Below are 22,351 nucleotides of genomic sequence, written 5' to 3' on the forward strand. Positions count from 1 at the left end.
AATAACAATGAAATTATAAAAACAGAGGCATAAAAACAATTCAGCCCACCAACAATTTTTTAAACAACAGCCATTAGTTCAGATGCTTGTACTGAAGAAAGAACACATTTAGAATCAATTGTATTCCGCCCCCCAGGACATTCCAAAGTCTGGGAATCCAAAACTCAGCAGGAAAAGCCCTTTTCTTTTGAAAATATATAATGTATTTCTCCCATCAAAAGAAAGAAGAATGGGAAATGTTACATTTTGGACTGAATGGTATACCAAAGGATTAAGATAGTAGAGCCAAGTTGGTTAGTTACGTGTCATCAAGTTGAAACTGACTTACAGAGATCCTAATAGGGCTTTCAAGGTAAATGCGGTATTTAAGGAGTGTCTTTATCAGTTGTACTCCCCCAGTGAGTTTCCACAGGTAAACTGGGATTTTAAGCCCGATCTCCGGAGTCCTAAGTTCCTATGCTATCCACCACACCATAGGACCTTGCTAATTCTGGTCTGGATTCTAGGACCCATGATTCAAAAGAGGAACGTTTTTCAAGCTCTGCTCATTAATAGTCTTTAGAGGTCTCCTCTGAAGATCCTAATAGATGTTCAGAATGAGATGGAAGGAGGCAACCCTTCAGGTAGTTAGTAGTTGAGTATAAGGCAAATCATATGAGCTGGGTTTGGTAGTGAACAAACAAGTCACTCCTTGATGTCACATCATCAAGCAATTCTCACATAAGGGAAGCAATGCAGGCCTTTATGGAGAAATTGAATGCGCAAAAGGGTGGGGATGATGAAAGTACTAGCAAGAGCAATAACAATTATAATGGTAATTGTTGATTTCAGATCAGTTACTGGCTGAATGCATTGTCTGTCAATAACATACTGCCAGCCTTCTCAAAATTACAGAAACGAATGGCTGTCTAAGATGAACCTCTACCCACAATATAAACTGGCTGAAGTGTATGTGTAGAAATAATAATCCTAAAGCCACAATTGGGACAAATGGAAAAACACAGGAGGAAGTTGTGCATTGTTTGGCTTCTGTTTTCAAAGGCCATGAAAGCAAATGAGCAGAAAAACTATAGAGTGAATAGAAATATATGGCTTTAACAGAGCACATCCTCAAACAGCCCAGCTAATTAGATTTAAAACAACTTCTGGCACACAGAAAACTCATTCTGTTTCTTGTTTCTTATTCATAAGACCTCTTTTGGAAGTGTATCTGTATTAATCCCTTCATAGCCAAAGGACAGCATGGGAATCCCAGAGGGTTCAATAAAATGCTGTTGCAATATTCCTATTCCCCTTGGTACAAACAATCCAGAACCCTAAATGTCTTCCAAAGAGGGACATGCTGTATGCAGCCAAATGTCACAATGGCCACATTTTACCAACACTCCCACATACACTGAAAGAGGTGGATAGGCAAGGCAAAAGTACAGAGTCTGGGCTCTTTTCCGTGGCTACAAGATATTAGGGGTGCACTCTGGAAGGCCAACAGAGGAACTGTGCCTATTCAGAAATGTTCTTAATGAGAAATCACCAGATTATTAATTCCAGCTGATATGAAAGACAAACCATTAAAAAAAGGGAACAACAATTACTCTATATTGCTTTGCAGCTTCCCGCTGCCCCCAGCAGTAAAGCCTGCTTTATGAAAGTATTTCAGCAGCACTATCCTACAAGCTACTCCGCAGAGATACTTTTGTATCCCAATGCTATACAAAAGGAAAATATATTTCATTCTCCTGACAGTGGGCCTTCAGCCCCAGCACAGGTACAACAGCTGTCAGCTGCATTAGCATTTTCCCCCTTTCTACCTCAGCTGTGCTGTATAAAAGGCTAAACGTAGGGCAACATTGTTGGACAGGAAGCAATTAAGTGCTTCTGTTTCCTTGTAATTAATCATGTTTTGGAAACAGGGACAAAACAGGATGTCCTATACCCTGTCACTTGCTGTGATAATCATAAATAAAGTAGGTCCATTGAATCAGTGAGGATTTAATGAGGTAACTCCTCTGTATGTTCCATTGATTTAAATGAGTCCTGTTTTGTTGTGCCTTAGGCTGTGGTCACATAAGAGATATGCCCCCTTCTTTCTTGTGTCTTCTGCTTCCTGTATAGTCGCAGATTGTGGTCACATGGCATATATACTATGATAGTAGTTCATACATTTTTTTAACCATTCTACTTTTTGGGGGTGAATTAGATGTGGCACATTCATCTACACTCCTTGAGCAGGACATACCACCTTCCTTTTCTTGTGCCTTTCTCTGCCCCCATTCATCTCCTTTTAAAAAAAATGTGTTGGTATATTGCTGTGTCAGCAAAGCACCCTGGCTGACCACATACCGATCTGTGCCATTTCTTCCTATTTTCATGCTTCATTACCCTCTATGGAGGAGAACCCACACACTTCAGTGGCAGGCAAAAGGCAGCAGGGGGGCTGATGCTCTGTATTTTACAGAAGGATACCAATACACCGAAAATCCTATTTGAAAATTAATTTTTTAAAACATTTAGAGTCAAATAACATCAGGTGAGGAAGGTGGGACCACACCAGATGTGTAGGAAATGAATCACTCAATGGGATGTCAGTTGTACTGTGTGGTCAAACACTGAACAAATAATAGCCCCCCAGTGGGTTGGATTTGATGCAAAGATAGCACAGAGGGGGAACACAGAGGGGGAATGGGCCACTGCAATAATTAATGGGTCTCTCCAGGAGGGCAAGGTTCCCCTTGCCCTCAAGGAGACACTCATTAGGCCCATTAGGAAGAGCCTCAATTGCGGGGTTCCACAGGGGTCGATCATCTCTCCAATGCTGTTTAACATCTACATGAGGCCGCTGGGGGGGGGGTCATCAGGGGGTGTGGAGCCTTGTGTCACCAGTACGCTGATGACACACAGCTCTACATCTCCTTTTCATCTACCTCAGTGGATGCCGTTCTGTCCCTTCAGCGCTGCCTGGAGACTGTACAGGAATGGATGCAGTCGAATGGGTTGAGGCTGAACCCGGACAAGACGGAGGTCTTGAGGGGGGGTGGTCCTTCCGTCACTGGTATAGGTAACTCCCTTTCTTTCGGGGGGGGCGACCCTTGCCGCAAAGCATGAGGTTCACAGCTTGGGGGTATATCTGGACCCGGCGCTTACTATGGAAACCCAGGTGGCGTCTGTGGTCCACTCCACCTATTTTCATCTATGGCGGATTGCCCAGCTGCATCCATATCTTGATCGGGGACCCCTCACTACTCTATTACATTCGTTCCAAATCTTGAGATTAGACCATTGTAACATACTCTACGTGGGGCTGCCTTTGAGGCTGACGCGGAAATTTCAGATGGTCCAGAATGCGGCAGCCAGGCTACTTAGTGGGGTGAGAAAACACCAACACATCTCCCCCACTCTGGCTGCTTTGCACTGGTTGCCCATCCATTTCCGCGTCGACTTCAAAGTGCTAATGATCACTTATAAAGCCCTAAACGGTTTGGGACCTCAATATTTGGCAGATCGTCTTCTCCCACCCAGATCTACCCGGATCACCCGTCATAGCCAGCAGGGAAGGCTGAGGGGTCTGATGCCGAGAGAGGCTTGGAAGGAAAAAACTAGAAACCGGGCCTTTTCGGCGGTGGCCCCTTGGCTGTGGAACACCCTCCCAACAGAAATTTGGCTGGCACCCTCGCTGGGTGCCTTTAAAAGGCAGTTAAAAACTTGGCTATTTAGGCAGGCCTTCCCTCCAGTCAGCTAAGTCTTTTTTAATTTCTTCTTTCCTTATCCTACCCCATCTTGGTAATCCTTTCTTAAATTAATTGTTTTTAACTAATATAGTAATTGTATTTTTTATGATTATATATATTTTATATTGATATATTTTATGTTGTAAGCCGCACCGAGTAGACATGGTCTAGAGGGGCGGGGTATAAATTTAATAAATAAATAAATTAAATAAATAAACAAAAGAACTGATAAGGGCCTTGCATCATCTGAAACCCCCCCCCCCCCACAAAAAGGGGTGAAAATTCATGAGGAGTAACTCAGAAGCATTTTGCCGGTGTGGCTGCAGCCTTACTACTGTATACTAAGTGAAAGGATTTCAGCTGCTGTTAAATGTCAGATTGCTACTTCTTTTTTTCCAGAGGCTTCTCCTTTTTAACAACAGTACCGAAAGCCAGTATACCATGCCCCTCTTTATGATGGGAACTGTACTGCCTATTGAAACTTAGCTTTAAAAAAGTGAACTTCTGAATATTTGTCAACCAATACTTTTCAAGATAAGCAAGACTGGTCTTCAACTTCTGTGATCCTGTTTAAATCTAGGATTGTTTGGGGTCACCTATTTCTGAATAGGAGGGCAGTTTCACTTTTTTTTTTAAAAAAAAATCATAACTTGAAAAAAATCCACACTTCCCCAAATATATCTTTACTAGATAACTGAACTATCAACTAGTAAGCTTTTGGGACGAGATGTTGAAGCATCAAGGATCTGTAAATCCAAAATGGAGACTACAGATTTTTAGAACTAGTTCAAAGTGTTTGGTTTCAAATCAAGGGATGTGGAATCAACTAGCAGAAAAAAAGTCTGCCAGTTGCTCAGCACCTTCCTCCTTGCCTTGCATAGAAGCATACTGCTCCTGTTCTGCTGGAGTAAGAGCACAAAGAAATATGGCAATCTCCATATCAGAAAAGTCTGCTATTAGATTTAGTTGAGACACTAAGCAAAAAACAGTCAACTGGAACCAATGTTAGGGTGCAATCAGACAGTGATTTATCTTGTGTTTTGGACCACCTTTGGCATGGTAAAGTTCAATCTATTTCCAGCAATTACATAACATACAGGTAAATACAATCTATCCTTACCCTTTTTCATGGCTACCCAAATCTATTTAGCCCAATCCAGGTGAAGATAACTTGATTGTTTCATTGCACCTTAAGAGCATTACCTAGTTTCTTGAGCGATGTTAGATCTTCTTGTTCTGCCCTGTGCAGCTGTCAAAGTATTTTTCATAGATTAGGCATCCTTCAGTCTCGAGAGACTATGGTATCATGCTCTGTATGGAGGACTTGGAACAGTGTCTAGTGTAGCTGAGAAGGCCAATTCGAGAGTGACAATCCCTTCCACACTGAAGACAAATACAATCTGTCCCCTGTCTAGAAGATGTCTGGCATGGCAGCAGATGGTGGCACACCTCTTCCTCGAGACAGAAACTCTGTGCCATTTATTTCCATACATTTGGAAGGGGACATAAGAATTGCATGCTAATAGTACCTCACAGAAACAGAAATCTGGTGAGACACTTGAGAAGGATTGTTTATTCATATGGAGGATGCAAAGAAGTGGGCTTAAAATGTTTTGCAGCAATTGTCTTTCTATAGGGGAAGTGATTTGTACCTGCTTGCTCATAAACAGTTGGCATTAAGACAATGTGTGTGGAGACAAAACAGTGAAAATATATGGGACAAAATATTGGGCCTAGCTGCCCCTTGGGATTTCTGCCATCAGACAACCCCTCAGGTCCAATTCTACAATAAAACCATCTACTGTATCATTTTGAGGAAACTGGAATTCCATTCATCAATTTGTTGGGGCATAAAACAGCCTCACAGGCAACTAGAGACACTAAAATAGCAGAGAAGCTTCCCCTGTCTCTCTTATACAATCCCTCCAAGTTTGGTGAAGATTGGGTTTTCCCAAGCCAGCTGCACTTTCCTGGAGGGACCCACTTTTTGAGTGAATAATTTGGATGTCTTAAATTCAATCTTCACCAAACTTGGAAGGCTTGTAGAGAAGAGTCCTGGGACATTTTTCTGTTATTTTGGTGTCTAATGGTTCCTGGGAGGAACTTTCCTGGTGAGGGCTCTTTGTGCGTATAGAACTCAGACATTCAAAACTCAAACTTCACCAAATTTGCAGGGCTCATAGATCAGAGACAGTGAAAGCTTCTTTGCAATTTTGGTATCTCTAGGTGCTTGGAGGGGCATTTTATATTGTTTTAAAGACAAAAATGAATTGACAATTCAATTCATCAGGAAAAAATGTAATTTTGTGACTGCAAAATTGTAAATTTGGCAATTAAACCAAATTGCCGTTTTTCCGATTTGTGTCCTCCTGACTCTTTATCTAGAAATAGAGCTGTTTTGACAGGAATAGACATAGTTTAGCATGACCTTAACTCAATATGCCTTTGGCAAATTCAATTGATTTTATTTAGTAACAGATCATTTGGAAGGTAGTATATCTTTGTTTGTGTTTCCCATGTCTCAGGCAGGTTACACGAAAAAAAACTTTATGTTGTCTGGAGGGATAATTTTGTAAAAAGAGGAAGTACACATTTGCTTCAACATGTGATCTGACCATGACCTTCCTTGTTGTTCCTTTGTTGTTGTTACGTGTCTTCTGAAGTGTCATCTGAATTATGGTGACCCATTTCTTGAGGTCTAAGAGAGCCAAGGAGTCATCTAACTTTGCCACCTATCCCTTGTGAATTTTCAGGGCCAAAAGAGGATTTGAAACCAGGTCCCCTGAGTCCCAGATTGACATCCTGTCTGCTATGCTATGCTGGCACTTGTTTATAGCTGTTGCTGTGCTTTGACCTGATTGCTAGCTAGGCATAGGATGGTGACTATTATGCTGACACACTTGTTGTGAAAGCTGCCAGTAATGAAACCAGAGGCCACGCATTACCCAAAACACCATATAAGAAATACTGAGATTTATATAACCTTGAATATGCTAATATACAGTATATGTACAGGTGTTGATTTAGAAATTACTGTAATCTAAATCACTAAAGTGGCCAAAACACTGACCAGCTGAACTTGTATGTCTGCTCATTCCTTCATCTCTGTGTTAGGCTATGTCCAAGGCTGATACCAACTTTTCTTATATGTCTTTATCATTGAACAGGACTTGGACTGGACAGCTGTTCTAACAGAAGACAATCCTCTGTCATATCAGTAAAAGACCACCATAGCAATTGCTACATTATCAGAATCATAAAATTACCCTTCTTGTGTTACTTCAGTAGAAGAATCTGGATCCTCCAGTTATTGGATGCCTTTGCAAGAGGTGGAGTTGGAAAGAGTGGACTTCGCACACGAACAGTTGAGACCATTTCTGTATAAAACCATACAGATGGTTAAACAGTGGATAACAAAATCATGGCAATAACACATGGGCAACTGGTCACACACAACCATCTGAGGAATCCTATGTGAAATGATCTTCATGTTGCATCCAGGATTAGTAAAAGATGTTTCTTATGCCATCCCAGTGCTGTTGTCTTTGAAGTAAGGAAGGTTATTTAAAGTGCACCATACCACGGAGAGCGGAGCAGATGGGCCGGTTTTATGGGTCACCTTGACAGCAATATGCATAGATATGTATTAGCTATCAAACTCTTAAGTGATATAATTTCTTCCTAGAAAGGTGGTGATGCTTTAGCTATTGCTGGATCTTTGGCAGCGTTAAGTCATCTTGGAAATACGCTAAATTTGGGGCTGGGGAAGTGCCAAGGAATGCAATTATAGTCTTTGGACACAGGCCAGCTTTCCAATTATTAAACTGTTATGTTTATGAAATAGCTGTGGCAACCTATTCAGTATGCTGCTAATTCTCTTCTGTTCAGACATGTGACTCCTTTACATTTAGCTAATCGTTAAGACCCTAGAGCAGGAAGATGCTAATGCTACAATCCAATGGCAGAAATTCTGTTGCTTAGCATAGTAAGTTATACTAGAATAGACTCACTGAATCAATGGAGATTTGGTGTTCCAGCTTCTCCATAAGTTCAATTGATTTAAATGGGCTTACTCTAGTGTGACTTATATACTAAGCAACAAGATTTCAGCCAGTGTATATTTCCTTAGGAATAAGTCTTCTTGAACTCAGTGAGATTTATTTCTGAGTAAAGAGGCTTTCAATTCAGTTACAGCTACATGTAAAAGCAACCTGCAATGAGTCCAACTGCACTGGAATTATGATCTGCAACTGCTAACACTAAGGCACTGTCTTTAAGTGCCATCGAGTCAGTTCTGACATACTATACCAACCATTTCCACTATTTCCAGGGTTTACTAGGTATATGTAGGCATCCTTCAGTCTCAATAGACTATGATAACATGCTCTGAATGGTCTTGGAACTGCATCAAGTGTGGCTGAGAAGGCCAATTCAAGAGTGACAATCCCTTCCACACTGAAGACAAATGCAATCTGCCCCCTGTCTAGCTCCCTGATTTTGCTAGTTTTGGGACTGCCTCTTGGCCTTGGCCTGCTGAACAAGTGTCTCTTCAAATTGGGAGAGGCTGTGATGCACCACCTGCCTCCAGGCTGAATGCTTAGATGTCAGGGTTTCCCATCTATTGAGGTCCATTCCTAAGGCCTTCAGATCCTGCTTGCAGATATCCTTGTATCACATCTGCGGTCTCCCTCTGGGGCGATTTCTCTGCACTAATTCTCCATACAGGAGATCTTTTGGAATCTGACCATCAGTCATTTTCGCAACATGCCCAAGCCAACATAGACATCACTGTTTCAGTAATGTATACATGCTAAAATTCCAGTTTGTTCTAGGACTACTCTATTTGGAACTTTGTCCTGCCAGGTGATACCAAAACTGTGTCGGAGACAGGACACATGGAACATTTTCAACTTCCTTTCCTGCTGTGCACAAAGGGTCCAGGACACACTGAAGTACAGCACTGTACAAGGACTCAGGACAAAGGCTCTATAGACCTGGATCTTGGTATATGCCGTCAGCTTCTTATTAAGCCATACTCTCTTTGTGAGTCTAGAGAACATGGTACCTGCTTTGCCAATGCGTTTATCCAACTCAACATCTAGAGAGAGTTTCAGAGATTGTTGAGCCAAGGTACATGAAACCATGAACAACCTCCAGTTCTTGTGTACAGATGGTAATAGAGGGAGGTGAGTCCACGCCCTGGCCCATGACTTGTGTTTTCTTTAGGCTAATTGTTAATCCAAAATCTTGGCAGGCCTTACTAAAACTGTTCATAAGTTGTTGGAGCTCTTCAGCAGAATGGGCAACAACAGCTGCATTATCAGCAAACAGGAAGTCCTGCGTGCATTTCAGCCGAACTTTGGTCTTTACTCTGAATCTAGAGAGATTAAAGAGCTTTCCATCTGATCTAGTCTCTAGATAGACACTTTCTGTTGCAGTTCCAAAAGCGTGTTTCAGTATGACAGCAAAAAAGATCCCAAACAGGGCCGGTGCGAGGACACAGCCTCTAGGTATAGGGTGTTATCATTCTCTTCTTCTGTGGTGTCCTGGGACTATATAGCTTGCCCAAGCTACACAGGCCAGTTCTTTTACTGGGAGGCACAGTGGGGGGATTGAACTCTCAACCTCTGGCTCCAGGAAGGTTGGGAGTGCAGTTCCACACTGTGCCTCCCAGGAAATACAACTCACTGAGTTATTTATCTTTCAGCCATATCACTGCTAACATCACTGTAAATAAGTAGATGTTCTTATTCGTACATGAATGGGCTAGATCTTATAAAACACAGAGGATTGCAGCCTGGTTGAAAGTCTTCACAATATACTCTATTTATTCATTCACTAAATCATTTTCTGCTCAGCTTCTTTTTTTTACCTTCCATATTTTCAAACTTCCACTTTGAATATATGCTCAGGTTGGCCATTGTTGAGTTTGATGCACAAATCCTAAAGAGGTTATGTGAGCTCAAAAATTGTCCTGTTACAATATGCACTTTACCTGATGGCGTTGTTAACATGAAAAATTATTGCTGTGCCATAGAATTACTCCCCATCTTAATATGAAACACGTTGTGATCTGCTTTGGTTATTGCCACCTATGTTCCACACACGTACCTGAATGTGTATTTCACCTAACTTTTAAAAAAGAACTATTAATCATTCAAAAATAAATAAATAAATAAATAGAAATAACCATCAGAAATCAATTTATTTAAGATGCCATGTTGAGGAGAGCTTTACTAGATTCAATGGGCTTCAGGAAAAATGAGTAAATAGAAATGAGTTCTAGGCCAAATCTAGTTTGACCTCTCACGAGAAGCTAAAATCCCCTTCATGGATTGCTGCCTTGTCGTGGCAAAGGGGCTTGAGTAATTCAGAGAAGCAATGGGATATGCCATGCAGGGCCATTCAAGACGGACAGGTCATAGTGGAGAATTCCGACTAAACACGATTCACCTGGAGCAGGAACTGGCAAACCACTCCAAAATCTTTACCAAGAAAACTCCATGGACAGAAACAAAAGGCTAAAATGTATGATGCTGGAAGATGAGCCCCTCAGGTCGGAAGATATCCAACATGCTACTGAGGAAGAGTAGACTGAACAACAACAACAATAAGCTAAAATGGTTAAACTGAGGTTTTTGTTCTTCAGTCTTATCACCAGAATACATGACTCAACAGGAAAGACAATAATTATGAGGAAAACTGAAAAGAAGTTGGCCTAGCATAGGTTTAATTGGCTCAATAAAGAATACTGTGACTTTTAGTTTGCAGGAGATGTGCAGAACTGTTAATGATAGGACCATTTGGGGTCATTAATTCATAGAGTGCAATAAATTGCCAGCTATTCAATGGCACACAACAGCAACAGATAACTATCAACATTCAAGGACAGTGTTAGTTACTATAGGAGAGGGTATTTCATGCTCTCTAGGCAATGTACAAGAGTCAAAAACATGCACATAAAAGCAACAAGCAATAACTATTTTAGAAGTATATTAAGTATTTTTAGAGAAATGGACCAGTCCAACTGTATTACTATTTTGCCCCCCCCCCCCCCGGTGTGTGTGTGTCTGAAAAACTTGATGGGATGTTTTATGCCAGCCATATTCCAAATAACTTCAGTGAAAGTGAATTATCATAAATCAAGCAAACACTGCACAGTCTTGGATAGAACATAGATCATAAGATAATAATAGAACCAAGCACAGAACTCCACACTGCTGGGAAGAGAAATAGTTCTATTAATTACACAATGGTTTCCTTATGGATCTTAATAATTTCATATGCTAAGAAACCTTCACGCCAACACATATTCTAGGCTTAGGCAAGACAATGTTATTCAACTGGAGTTCCTGAATTTGATTTTTTTTTTCTTTAAGTGGCATGTTTTGGAGGCTTTTCTGCAGACTAGCTTTGCCAGGATGCAGTGGAAAATAATGAAGCAATTACAATTAATCAGATACAAATGCCTTTCTTCTCTAAGCTGCTTAATATGACCACAACCATTTTTGTCACCACATTGTACAGCTAGCTCATCAGAGTTTCTGAGATTATATTTCTCTAGCACTGTTATTATTTTTAAGTGCTTTATTTATTTATTTGCATTCTGTATGGGATGTGGCCCAATTTATTCACCCTAAGGCAATTTTTGAATAGCTTTGGTTCATGAATAAATGGGCATGTTGGGCCTGTCTGACTTTGATTAGTCATGGAGGAGACTGGAGCCCTTGGGTGAGGGGAACCAAAGTACTCACGTCTCTCCTTGGGATGGCAACATGGCACCCACACACAAACGTCACGGTACTAGCAACTGCCCTGTCAGAAAAGAGGGAAACTGCTGGGGCATCACCCCCCTCTCCTAAAAGGAGGAATTAGAAGTGGCTGCAGCAAAAGAACACCCTGCAGAAAGGGAGGACATGATGGTGGTGTTGGTGGTTCTGCCACCAGGGCATAAAGAAGGAGATTAGTATGGCAGTAGCAGTGGCAGGGGGGTGAAGGCAACAGTGTCCGTGATGAAGTGGTAGAGGAGGTGACTGTAACAGGTACAGAACCGTATCTTTCTACATTGGTTTAAGTGTGGGATTTTGAAGGATCCTCAAGGTGTGTGTGTGTGTGTGTGTGTGTGTGTGTGTGTGTGTGTGTGTGTGTGTTGACTTGGAAAACAGCAGTTGGTGCTAGTGCCACTGCTGCTTCATTTTTCCTCAGGGGAAGGGAAGCTGTGTCTTGTGAAGCCAAGATCTGGTTCTGGAGACCTGCAAAGAGCAGCAGCAGCGTAGAGGCATTCATCCTGCCACCTAGCACCTTTCCATCTATGAACAGTTTTCTTTTTTTCTTTTATTTTTAATACCTTGGTTTTTGAAGCCCTGGCTGTGGTACTAGAGATGGCCATAGTGATGGCTGGTGTATATGTGTGTGTTATCTCAGAAAATGTATGATTCCATTTTATTTTTTTTTTAAAACCCTATGTTTTATGATTGTGGGATAATGTGCTTCCTATATCCATAATTCAAAATGACAGGGAATGGCCTGATATTATATGCACAATATAATGCCTGCGTTGCCAGCAGGAAAAAGGATGTCAAGCTTTATATAGCAAAGGAGACTGAATTTTGACAACACCAATGGCAGCAATCAGAATGGTCTACATAATATCCTTTTGTGCTCACTGACATTCACCCTTGTAGAATAACTGCCCTGACAATTGCTTTGTGTTTGGGTTAGAAGTGGTTAACTGATGAAAAAGGAGTAATCTTCTGGGCTTTTCCCTTGCTTGGTGTCTCTTTGTGAATAGTACTCATCACTGATACAGAAGCACAATGTCCCACATTCATAAAAGATAGGGTTTTTTTAAAAAAAATTAAGAATTGAATCATACATTTTCTGAATATGTTGTACATTTCAATAAATATAAATATTTTAACATAAAGAAAGGTTAGTTGTATCCCTGCTATTAGCACAAGGCAGTAAAAAATAGTAAGCTTACTTTAATTCATAGACCACTGTGTTTGTGTGTACTGTAGTTGATGTACCAGAGTTCAAAGCCCATACAGCCATGAAACTTACAGTGTGACCACGGGCAAGATAAAACTGTTTTTAGCCTGACCTACCTCACAGAATGCCTGTGATGACAAAGAGAGAAGGAAGAAAGACAGGGTGTAAATATAATCTGGTACTTGGTGAGGTACAGTGGATAGAGTATTGGACTAGGACTCTGTAGAGCAGTGTTTGAATCCCCATTCATTTCCGCATCCACTTCAAAGTGTTAATGATGACTTATAAAGCCCTAAATGGTTTAGGACCTTGATACATGGCGGAACACCTTCTCCCACCTAGATCTACCCGTCTCACCCGTTTTAGCCAGGAAAGAGAGCTGAGGGGCCTAACGCTGATAGAGGCATGGAAAGAAAGAACAAGAAACCGGGCCTTCTCAGCAGTGGCCCCTCGACTATGGAACACCTTGCCATCGGAAATCACCCTGGCACCCTTGCTGAGTGTTTTTAAGAGTCATTTAAAGACTTTTTAGGCAGGCCTTCCCTCCAGTCAACACTTGATTCTTTTTTCTCTTTAGTTTTCCTTTTCCTCCATCTTGAACTTCTAAATTTGTTGATTTAATCATGTGATTGTTTTATGACATATTTTGATAGTAATAATCGCTTTTATACGGTTATACTTTGTGATGTTTTATAACTGCTTGTAAGCCACCCCGAGTAGACTCTGTCTAGAGGGGTGGGGTAGAAATCAAATAACAAACAAACAAACAAACAAATAAATATAGGGGTCACAGCATACTCACTGTCACTATATTCTGCTTTCGATAATCACAGAAGAATGAAATACCAGAAATATGAAATAAGAACAGATTAGGGACTGCCCTATATCTGACCGGGCTGGTTCCTAGGACAAAGGATAGGAATCCAGGAGGCACATAGGGATTTGGTGATACAACCTTCCAAGAGTTCGGAAATGCTGTTGAGGCTAGAGCTGGGATGAGATGCAATTTCACCAAACTTTCCTATCCACTCGCCATGCTGGCTGCAGAGTTCTGTAAGTTGTGGTTCAGTGAAGAAACTTCCCCAAGCTTTAAGTTGTTGCATAGGAATCTCACACACCACAGGAAGTCCAGACTCAGACATGTAAGTATATGGTATGATCAATATTCTCTCAGCCAGAATAATCCAAAGAGTTTTCAGATACCCAATTGGTTAGGGAATTCATGAGCCACGTTGAAGCTTACATGTGACAGTTTGTGATTAAAACAAACAAAAAATATGTCTCCATTGTGCTAAATCTGTGTTCCCAATTGTGTTTCCAATTACAGAGCTCTTTAAGTCAGCTCTTAGAGGTGTTAAAAAAATTTGCAATGACAAGCAATCTACACACCCCCACTCACTAGTGGAGACTCTTGAATCCATGATATTCCTTTCTTTATTTTATCTAGTTCTAAAGCTTCTCCTTCCGGCTTTCTAACAGAAAGACTTTATCATTACCTAATGCTTCCTAACAGAACAGTGTAGAGAGCCCCTTTCACCACATAGGAACCCATATGGCGTCTCAGTTTAAATGAGTGATGGTTTCATGCCAATTTTAGTTTCTGTTTTCTGTGGCCAAACTGTTTCCAGGTCCAGGGCTCAGAAGAGCCCACACTCAGCTGCGAACAACATGAAATAAAGAGAAATAGCTTGCTCTCTGTTGGCCTCTCTAGTTGTTCAGCAGGTAGCTGAGGCTATCCATCATAACTAGAAAAGAAAGCCCTGTATCTCGAAAGTTTTTGAGAGGAATGGACCACTTATTAACTAAGTAATACATGTGTTGAAAGTTACTTACACACAACAAACAGATGGGAGCTGGACTTACTATCTACTGAGGAAGCATAATGAGTTTGTGGTTTCATAAAAGACCACAGGTGGGAGTTCATCTCAAACATGAAATAATATAATGTTTCTTGATACAGAACAATAAAAGAAATGCTGCCACTGGGGCAAATTTGTTCTCTGTTGCACAGAATCTGGATCAACAGGTTCAAATTCAGAACAAAGAATGTTGGTTTGCTACACCTAATCGATTTAGTTAAACATTTTAAAAAAGTTATTTCTTTGCATTTTGCTATGTTAACTGTTGCTCTTAAAATTAATCCTAGGCAAACTGTACAACAGAGGTCTTATTCTATGCAAAACCTAGTCTATCTGTAAACCAGACCTCGTCTTCCATGCAAAGCCTTCCAGGGCTGCAATCAGATTCTTATTTCACTACAAAATCTCTCTGAGATTTAAATATCTGCTTATCCTGGACATCTGATTACTTATCAGAGATAAAGGAAGGTGAATAACAAAGCAACAAATCAAAGGAGTTACTTGTTATGCAAACAAACCATCAAGAAAAGGAAGTTTAGCTTGAGGAAGTGGACTTGTCTTAGAAGGCTCACATTAAAATGTGACAATTAATTATTTTGGTGCCACAACCTTTTGTCTTCCTTATTTTTCTTCTGTTTTTGCCTGATATGCTAGCACAGACTAACACAGCTACCTCTTCTAAAAATGAAGTGGTTTCCTGCCTACGCATGTAGAATTAACGTACGGTGCAGAACCATCATTATTTCTAGACTGAACAAAATAGTTGCCTCCCTGCTAGAGTAGCAAATTTGCTGCATCCCACCACCCCACAACAGGGCCCCACAAGCTGTTGAAGGACTGTTGCTGGTGTAGCTTTCCTATCTAGAACTGGAGTCTTTCTGAATGCCTCATTCTGAGGGTCCTCTGAATCTGAGGACCAGAATATAATTAATAAATACTGCAATTAAAAAACAACAACTATTGGCTGAATTAATGGCAGGAGCAAGTAAGCAAGCTTTCCAAAACCCAGCCATGGAACTTTCCTAAAGGCTCCCCACCACCCACCACTTTCTGAATTGCCTGCAGTATAACAAGACTAAGGTGTCTGAGGAAACACCATATTACACTGGTTTGAGAAGGAGAAGGCCTTTCCCACCTGAGCGCTCCTCAGACTCTCCTTTAAACCTCAGACTTATTGTTTCAAAATCAAGGTGCTGTGTTAGTTTGCCTTGCCTTGCCTCATTCCCCACCCCCCTGTGTTTCAGAAAGGCCCAAATGCCTCAGGTTTGGCTGGATTCACTTGGCTGACAAACTTAACAAGGAGCCAATAACTCTCTCTCTCTCTCTCTCTCATATGCATCTGAGTCTGTGTAATATTCATCTACACATGTGGAAGCTAACCAATGTATAAACATTCTTTACTGTTTGGTTTGCAGCCCAGCACTCTTTGAGCATTTTTGCGATGGCTCCTGAGTACAGAAGTAGGAAACAAAGGGATGGAAAAACTGTGGGGGTGGGAGTGTGGAGAGAAAGACTGAGAGAGGAAAAGAAGAGACATAAGTAAAAAAAAAGTATGAAAGAATAAAAGAAGAAGGGCTTTAATTAGTCTCTCAAAATGAGAAAGAACTGGCGAGCTCAAGCAAAAAGTTGATGATTTATTGCAGAAGCCCTACATAGCACGAAAGCTACTGTATGACATTTGCTATATAGCACTGGTGAGTTGAGTAAGTTGGAGGACAGGACGAGAAGTACAGCTTGAGAAAGAAAGAAAAAAAATGTCCATTCAAGGTCGAAATAACAAGGATTCCATTGCAAATCTCATTAGAAAGGCTTAGATTTATATATTGGAATTACAGGGAGTGGGGCAATTCTTGGAAGCATTTCTTTGTCAGCCAATTAAAATGATGGTTTCTGCACAGTTAATGAGACCCATCTGGATCTCAGCTATGGTCAGGAGTGTTAAATCAGAAACTATTCCATCAATAGCCAGCTTGGCCCAATATGAAACATTTACAGTGAACTGATGGCCAGTACTCGGGAAGGGGAAGCCAATTTCCTCAAGTTCTTTTCCAGAGCTTCCAGAATATGTTCGTCATTTGTGCCTTAAAGGGACAGCTTGTCTTTTTCCAGGAATTACATGGTACAAGTCAAGAGCCTATATATATTCCGATCTTAACAGACTGGGGTTTATGACAGTGATGAAAGGCATGTTCTAATCCAATCAAGTGTTTTTAATCCACTGGTTATTGTCACTACAAACCATCCTAAACAAGGGCTGTTGAAAACTCATGATTTATTGGTAGAACCAGGCAAATAATTGAGCACAGTTTCCACGAGGAGTACTCACTGTCTTTGGACCCATGCATGAAAATGGACAGAATCAGGGGTGTTCATGCACATTTGGGGCAAGCATTGATCCAGGCAAGTAGCATATGCTTTGCCACAGATCAAAGTAACACTCTCATGGATTCTTCTTGTTTAATCTGCCATTTGTTGGATTTATTTTAAAAAAAACAACCACCCAACCACACTCAGTGATTTGAACTGAGGAAGGGAAATAGAAAATATTCCTATTTCTGAACCGCTAGCATTGGAAGAAGAGGTGAGTGATAGCTGAACCCAAAAAGACCTCTCCTGGACATGCCAACAGTTGTGTTAGAGTTGAAAAATTTTAGGGGGGGAGAGAGAAAGGTGTTGCCCTAAAATGGAAAAGTTCTTTTAAAAAATGCCTCGGAGAGGTGCCTTAAAAGTGAAACTACAGCCGGTGAATTTTTTCTACTTTACAACCAGTTTGTTTTTGGAACTCAGAGTAACTGATAAGACAGTGATGGTGAACCTTTTTGAGCCTGAGTGCCCAAACTGCAAAACAAAATCAACTTATTTATTTCAAAGTGCCAATACTGCAATTAAAACCTGAATGTTGAGGTTTTAGTTTTTAAAAAAAACTGTTCCTGCACTGCAAGGGTTAAATGCTTGTTTTTCTCCCCCCCCCCCCATGGGGGTAGGAATAAATAAACACTTACTGGTCCTCCAATCCCGCATTGGGCTAGACCGGTAATGTTTGCCATTGTACCCCTCCGCTGGACCACTGCACCAGCTGAGGGGAGTGCTGAAATCCAGGATCGGAGGATGGGTAAGTATTTCTCTATGGCGATTTATGGCTCGTGTGCCCACAGAGAGGGCTCTGTGTGCCAGCTGTGGCACGCATGCCATAGGTTCGCCATCACTGGCCTAGTGGTTCAGGTGTCTATGAATGCAAGCCTTGATTTCTCTCAGTTTGAGAGAGAGCCAGAGTTGTGTTCTTTCGTTTTCATTGGGGCCTAAGGCACTGAATTTGTTGCAGACTTACTAGACACATAGAGAAGCTTCCTGTATTCTTGCTTTGATGGGCAAAAGCCTGACCTGTGCTAAGATTTGCATGTGGTGTTATCTTTCACAAGACCTCTTTCTAGTGTACCATTCATAACTGTTATACTGAGAATACATCTTTCCATGACTGCTGTTTGCAGTGGTACTAAAGGCCTGATCCAGAAGCACACTCTGGGGGCGGCGGGGGGAGGCAGTCCTGTGCCTGCTTACCCAGCAGTATGTTCCATTCAGCTCAGTTGAATTCTGAGGAGACATGTTTAGGTTTGCAAACATCTAGCTACAAAGCAAGTTCTTCCAGCAAATGGGTCAATGTGAATTTACCTAAAATATAGGGCCCCAGGAACAAGACAGTTGGGCCACCTGCCTGCAACATCAGCTATAATGAAAATACAGGCATGCAAAGCATAGCCACTGGTATTAATTTATTGTCCAGACTCTTATTAATAATTGGTAGGTTTTTCCTTACTTTTTAAACTTAATCATGATCTACTACGAGTAATAAAGAGTAGAGTTATGTAGGGATTTAGCTTGTCCACTAGAAGGCTAAAATTGAGGGGAGAACAGGAGCACCCCTGCAACGCTTCCAATGGCTCAATGCCTCCCCCCCCCCAGACTTTTGTCATCTTTAAAATATTTAGAATTAAGTGTGCTTTCCTCCTTTATCAGTTATTTTCTATTCTGCTCTCTTTTGCTGTTGTTATTGTTGCCTGCATATTTCATTTTAATTCAAAACTAGCACCAGTGGTCCTCCTTGCATGATTTAGGAGCCCTCAAATCTCTTGTGCTTCCCGCTGCTACTTCCTTCTCATCTACCAAGTCATACCTGTTTTTGGCTCGTCTTCCCATGGACCCATCCAGTGACCCATTCTTCCTTTCCACTCAGCTATCAGGATTCTTTTTACCTCCTCCCAAATTCCCAGCAATTACCCTTTCTCTTCCTCTCTTCTCTTTCTTTTCTCTCCCACCTCACTTTTTCCCCTTGCAGGTCTATCCTGGGGCTAATTCAGATTTTCACTCTGCTCACTTGTCTCCCACCAGGCCATAAGGTGTTTTCACTTTTTCAACATTTGGAAGAGTTCTGTTGTAGTCATGTCCAGGATGATGGTTTCTACTCACCTGAGGATGATCAGGGGACTGGAAACCAAGCCCTATGAGGAAATGCTGGAAGAGCTGAAAATGTTTAGCCTTGAAAAAAGGGACTGAGGGCAGATATGATAGCACTTTTCAAATACTTGAAAGGCAATTGTATTGAGGAGAGGCAAGATCTGTTCTCACTCATCCCAGACTGCAGGACACATGATAAAAGGCCCAAATTACAGGAAGCTGGGTTTAGGCTGAATATAGAGAAAAACTTCTTAACTGTTAGAGCTGTATGACATTGGAACCACCTTGGCAGGTGGTGAGTGCACCCATGTTGGAGACATTCAAGAGAAAACTGGTCAACCTTGTGTCAGATCTGCTTTGACTTGGATTACAGCACTGAGCAGGGGGTTGGACCCCATGGCCTTGTACACTCCTTCCAACTCAATTATTTTATGATACTTTGATTCTATGAATTCTACAATCACATGTATCACATTTTGCGATGACAGGAAGTACAGCATTATTGATGTTTTAGTCTAGAGGTGTTAACACTGAATATGCTTATATTATTAATATTATATTGGGAAGCTTTGGGAATTTCAGCTCCTTAAGAACATAAGAACGTATAAGAAGAGCCCTGCTGGATCAGGCCAAGGGCCCATCTAGTCCCGCTCCCTGTATCTCATAGTGGCCCCACCAGATGCCTCTGGGAGGATATGAGACTAGATAGATGTCTCCTGATACCGTCCCCTGCAGTTGGTATTTGGAGGTACCTTCCTTTTAAGACTGGAGATAATACATCCCATTATGGCTTGTAACCTGCAATGGACTTTTCCTCCAGGAATCTGTCCAAACCCCTTTTAAAGACATCTAGGCCAGATGCCATCACTACATCCTGTGGTAAGGGGTTCTACAGTCTAACAACACACTGGGTCAAGAAATACTTTCTTTGTTTTCACTCTCCCAACATTCAATTTGAATGGATGTTCCTTGGTTCTGGTATTGTGTGAAAGGGAAAAAAGCTTCCCTCTATCCACTTTATTCCTCTTCTGCATACTTTTATAGTGTATTCCCCTTCTTGTGTCAGCAGGTGCATGAGTTCAGCTGGCTGTGACTTGATTTCAGCAGTTTGCTAAGGAAGCAATTGTGACCTCACAGAGCCCCACCTCTCTGCTGGCAGATAAAAGGGGCTTGCTGGGCAGGGCAGGAGACCAGAAGGGAGGCCAGTGTCCAGAGGGCAGTCCGGTAGAGAGAGCGGCAGCAGCTGCAGGGGACCCAGCCCTTCTGCCCAAGGCGAGTTCTCTAGCAAAAGCAGATGAGCTTGCTAAGTGGGCTTGCGTGTTAACAGCTTGAGGCTGGCGGAGATCCATGGCTTGAAGCTGGCTGATGTCGGCGATGGACTGGGGGAAAGTCTGGTGAATGTTGGCAGACAAAAGCTGGTGGAATCTCCCTGCAGAAGCTGGTTGAGGCTGCAAGGCGGAGGCCAGCAGAGGTTGGCGTATGTAGCCGGGGGACGTTAGCCTCCTGAAACCAGCTGGCGGAAGCTTGGTGGATATTGGTGGATGGAAGCCTGGGCATGTGTGTGAATGACTGGTGGAGTGAAGGTGTGTGTGTGTCGGGGGTGGCAGCTGGTGTGTGTGTGTGTGTGTGAATGGGCTGGCTGACGTTCCGTGGAGATGTCGCCGGGGCATGAGTGTGACCCAAGCCAGCGGAGGCTAGTTTCAGAAGCAGAGTGGAAGAGATGAACTGGTGGAAATCCATGGTGGAAGCCAGTGGATGTTGGCAGGCGGAACTGGTTGAAGCTGATTGATGGCAGTGGACGAGCTTGCCCTTTAGTTTTTTCTCTCTCTCTTCCTCTTGCAGAGCCCAAAGCATCCTCTTCTCCAAGGGGATGCGAGGGACGAGAAGGCAGGCATCCTTCTGGAGCGGAACCAGGCCGTTGTCTCTGCTGAGGATACCCATTGATTTTCCAAAACCAATAAAAGAATTCTCTGGAATGGTTTTGAAGTGTTGTCTTGTTTGTCATGGCTGTCACAGGATTATCTTCCCCATCCCCTCATTATATCTGGGGCCCAATGCCTGGGGTGGGTCTTTGTGAAGTCATGGTGTGGGACCTTGTGATGTCACAGGAATTGGGAACATAATATTTCTCCATGCATGTCTGAGGGAGTGAGCTAGGCATCGTGGGTTCCCTGTCTGAGCTCCTAAGCAAGTATATTATGTGTTGTGTTGGACAGACACAGGAAGCCAGTGAGCCTTGGTGCCATTCGGAGAGGGTTGGAGTTGAGTACCCAAACACTATGGCCACCCCATAACAATAAACGAGACTCACTCCTTCCCTTGCACCACTGCTCCTCACATTTGTTTGCCTGGCCTGGGGATTCAGGGGAGCCCAGCCATTTCATGGCACAGCAGCTCATTCTCTGAGACCTGGCAAGCCTCATCTTCATCATCAACACCATGAACACTCCATGGACAGCTCCTTGCAGAGTACAAGTGGGGAGAAAATATGCCACTTGAAAGAAGCTTCCAGTCCAGCCTCTCACGCCAGTGCTACAACCGAGGAAATGCAGATGGGCAATGATTTGAAGATGAGTGTACATTGAAATTCATGTGGATCCATGCCATGGATAGATGGCAAAAATACACTGGTACTGTAAAATCTGCTGCTTGGGGGCAGTGGCTGCCTCTGAGCACCTATAAGATAACATGGCAAAAGTAGTTCATTCAGTTCCATGCCAATTTTCGTGATAAACAATGGAATGCTTATGTTATGTGAACAAAGGCAAAAAAAAAAAAAAAAAAAAAAAAAAAGAATGGAAGTGCATTTTATTTTGCCACTTGTGTTGTGTTTACCTATAGTGTAAATTAACAAAGAAATGCCACAAAATGGATGTGGAAACCTGTGTTAAACAAATGAGAATAACAATATTTTGGAAAATAGAAATGTTTACAAAATTGTGTTAAAGGAGAAAAAGATGAAAATTATATTAAGTAGTTTGTTTCTTAATAAGCCAAAAGAGAAGAAAAACAAAGGTGTCATTCATTTTATAAGGCTTTGGCCTCATAATTAATAATTCCCCAATTTACTGTGGTAATAATAGAGAGTATCATTCATATAATATTCTGTAGTATTTATGAATGGATAGGCATTTGTATTGTATTGTACTGTCCCCAATATATTGTATTGTCAGTGAATTACTAAACGCAATCCACCTGGAGTAGGAAATGGCAATGCCACTCCAGTATCTTTGCCAAGAAAGTCCAATGCTGCAAAAAAAAATACTGCACAGGAACCTGGAATGAAAGATCTATGAACCTCAGGAAGCTGGAGGTGGTCAAAGA

This window comes from Pogona vitticeps, chromosome 4 (genome assembly GCF_051106095.1).
Source record: "Pogona vitticeps strain Pit_001003342236 chromosome 4, PviZW2.1, whole genome shotgun sequence".
Lineage (NCBI taxonomy): Eukaryota > Metazoa > Chordata > Lepidosauria > Squamata > Agamidae > Pogona > Pogona vitticeps.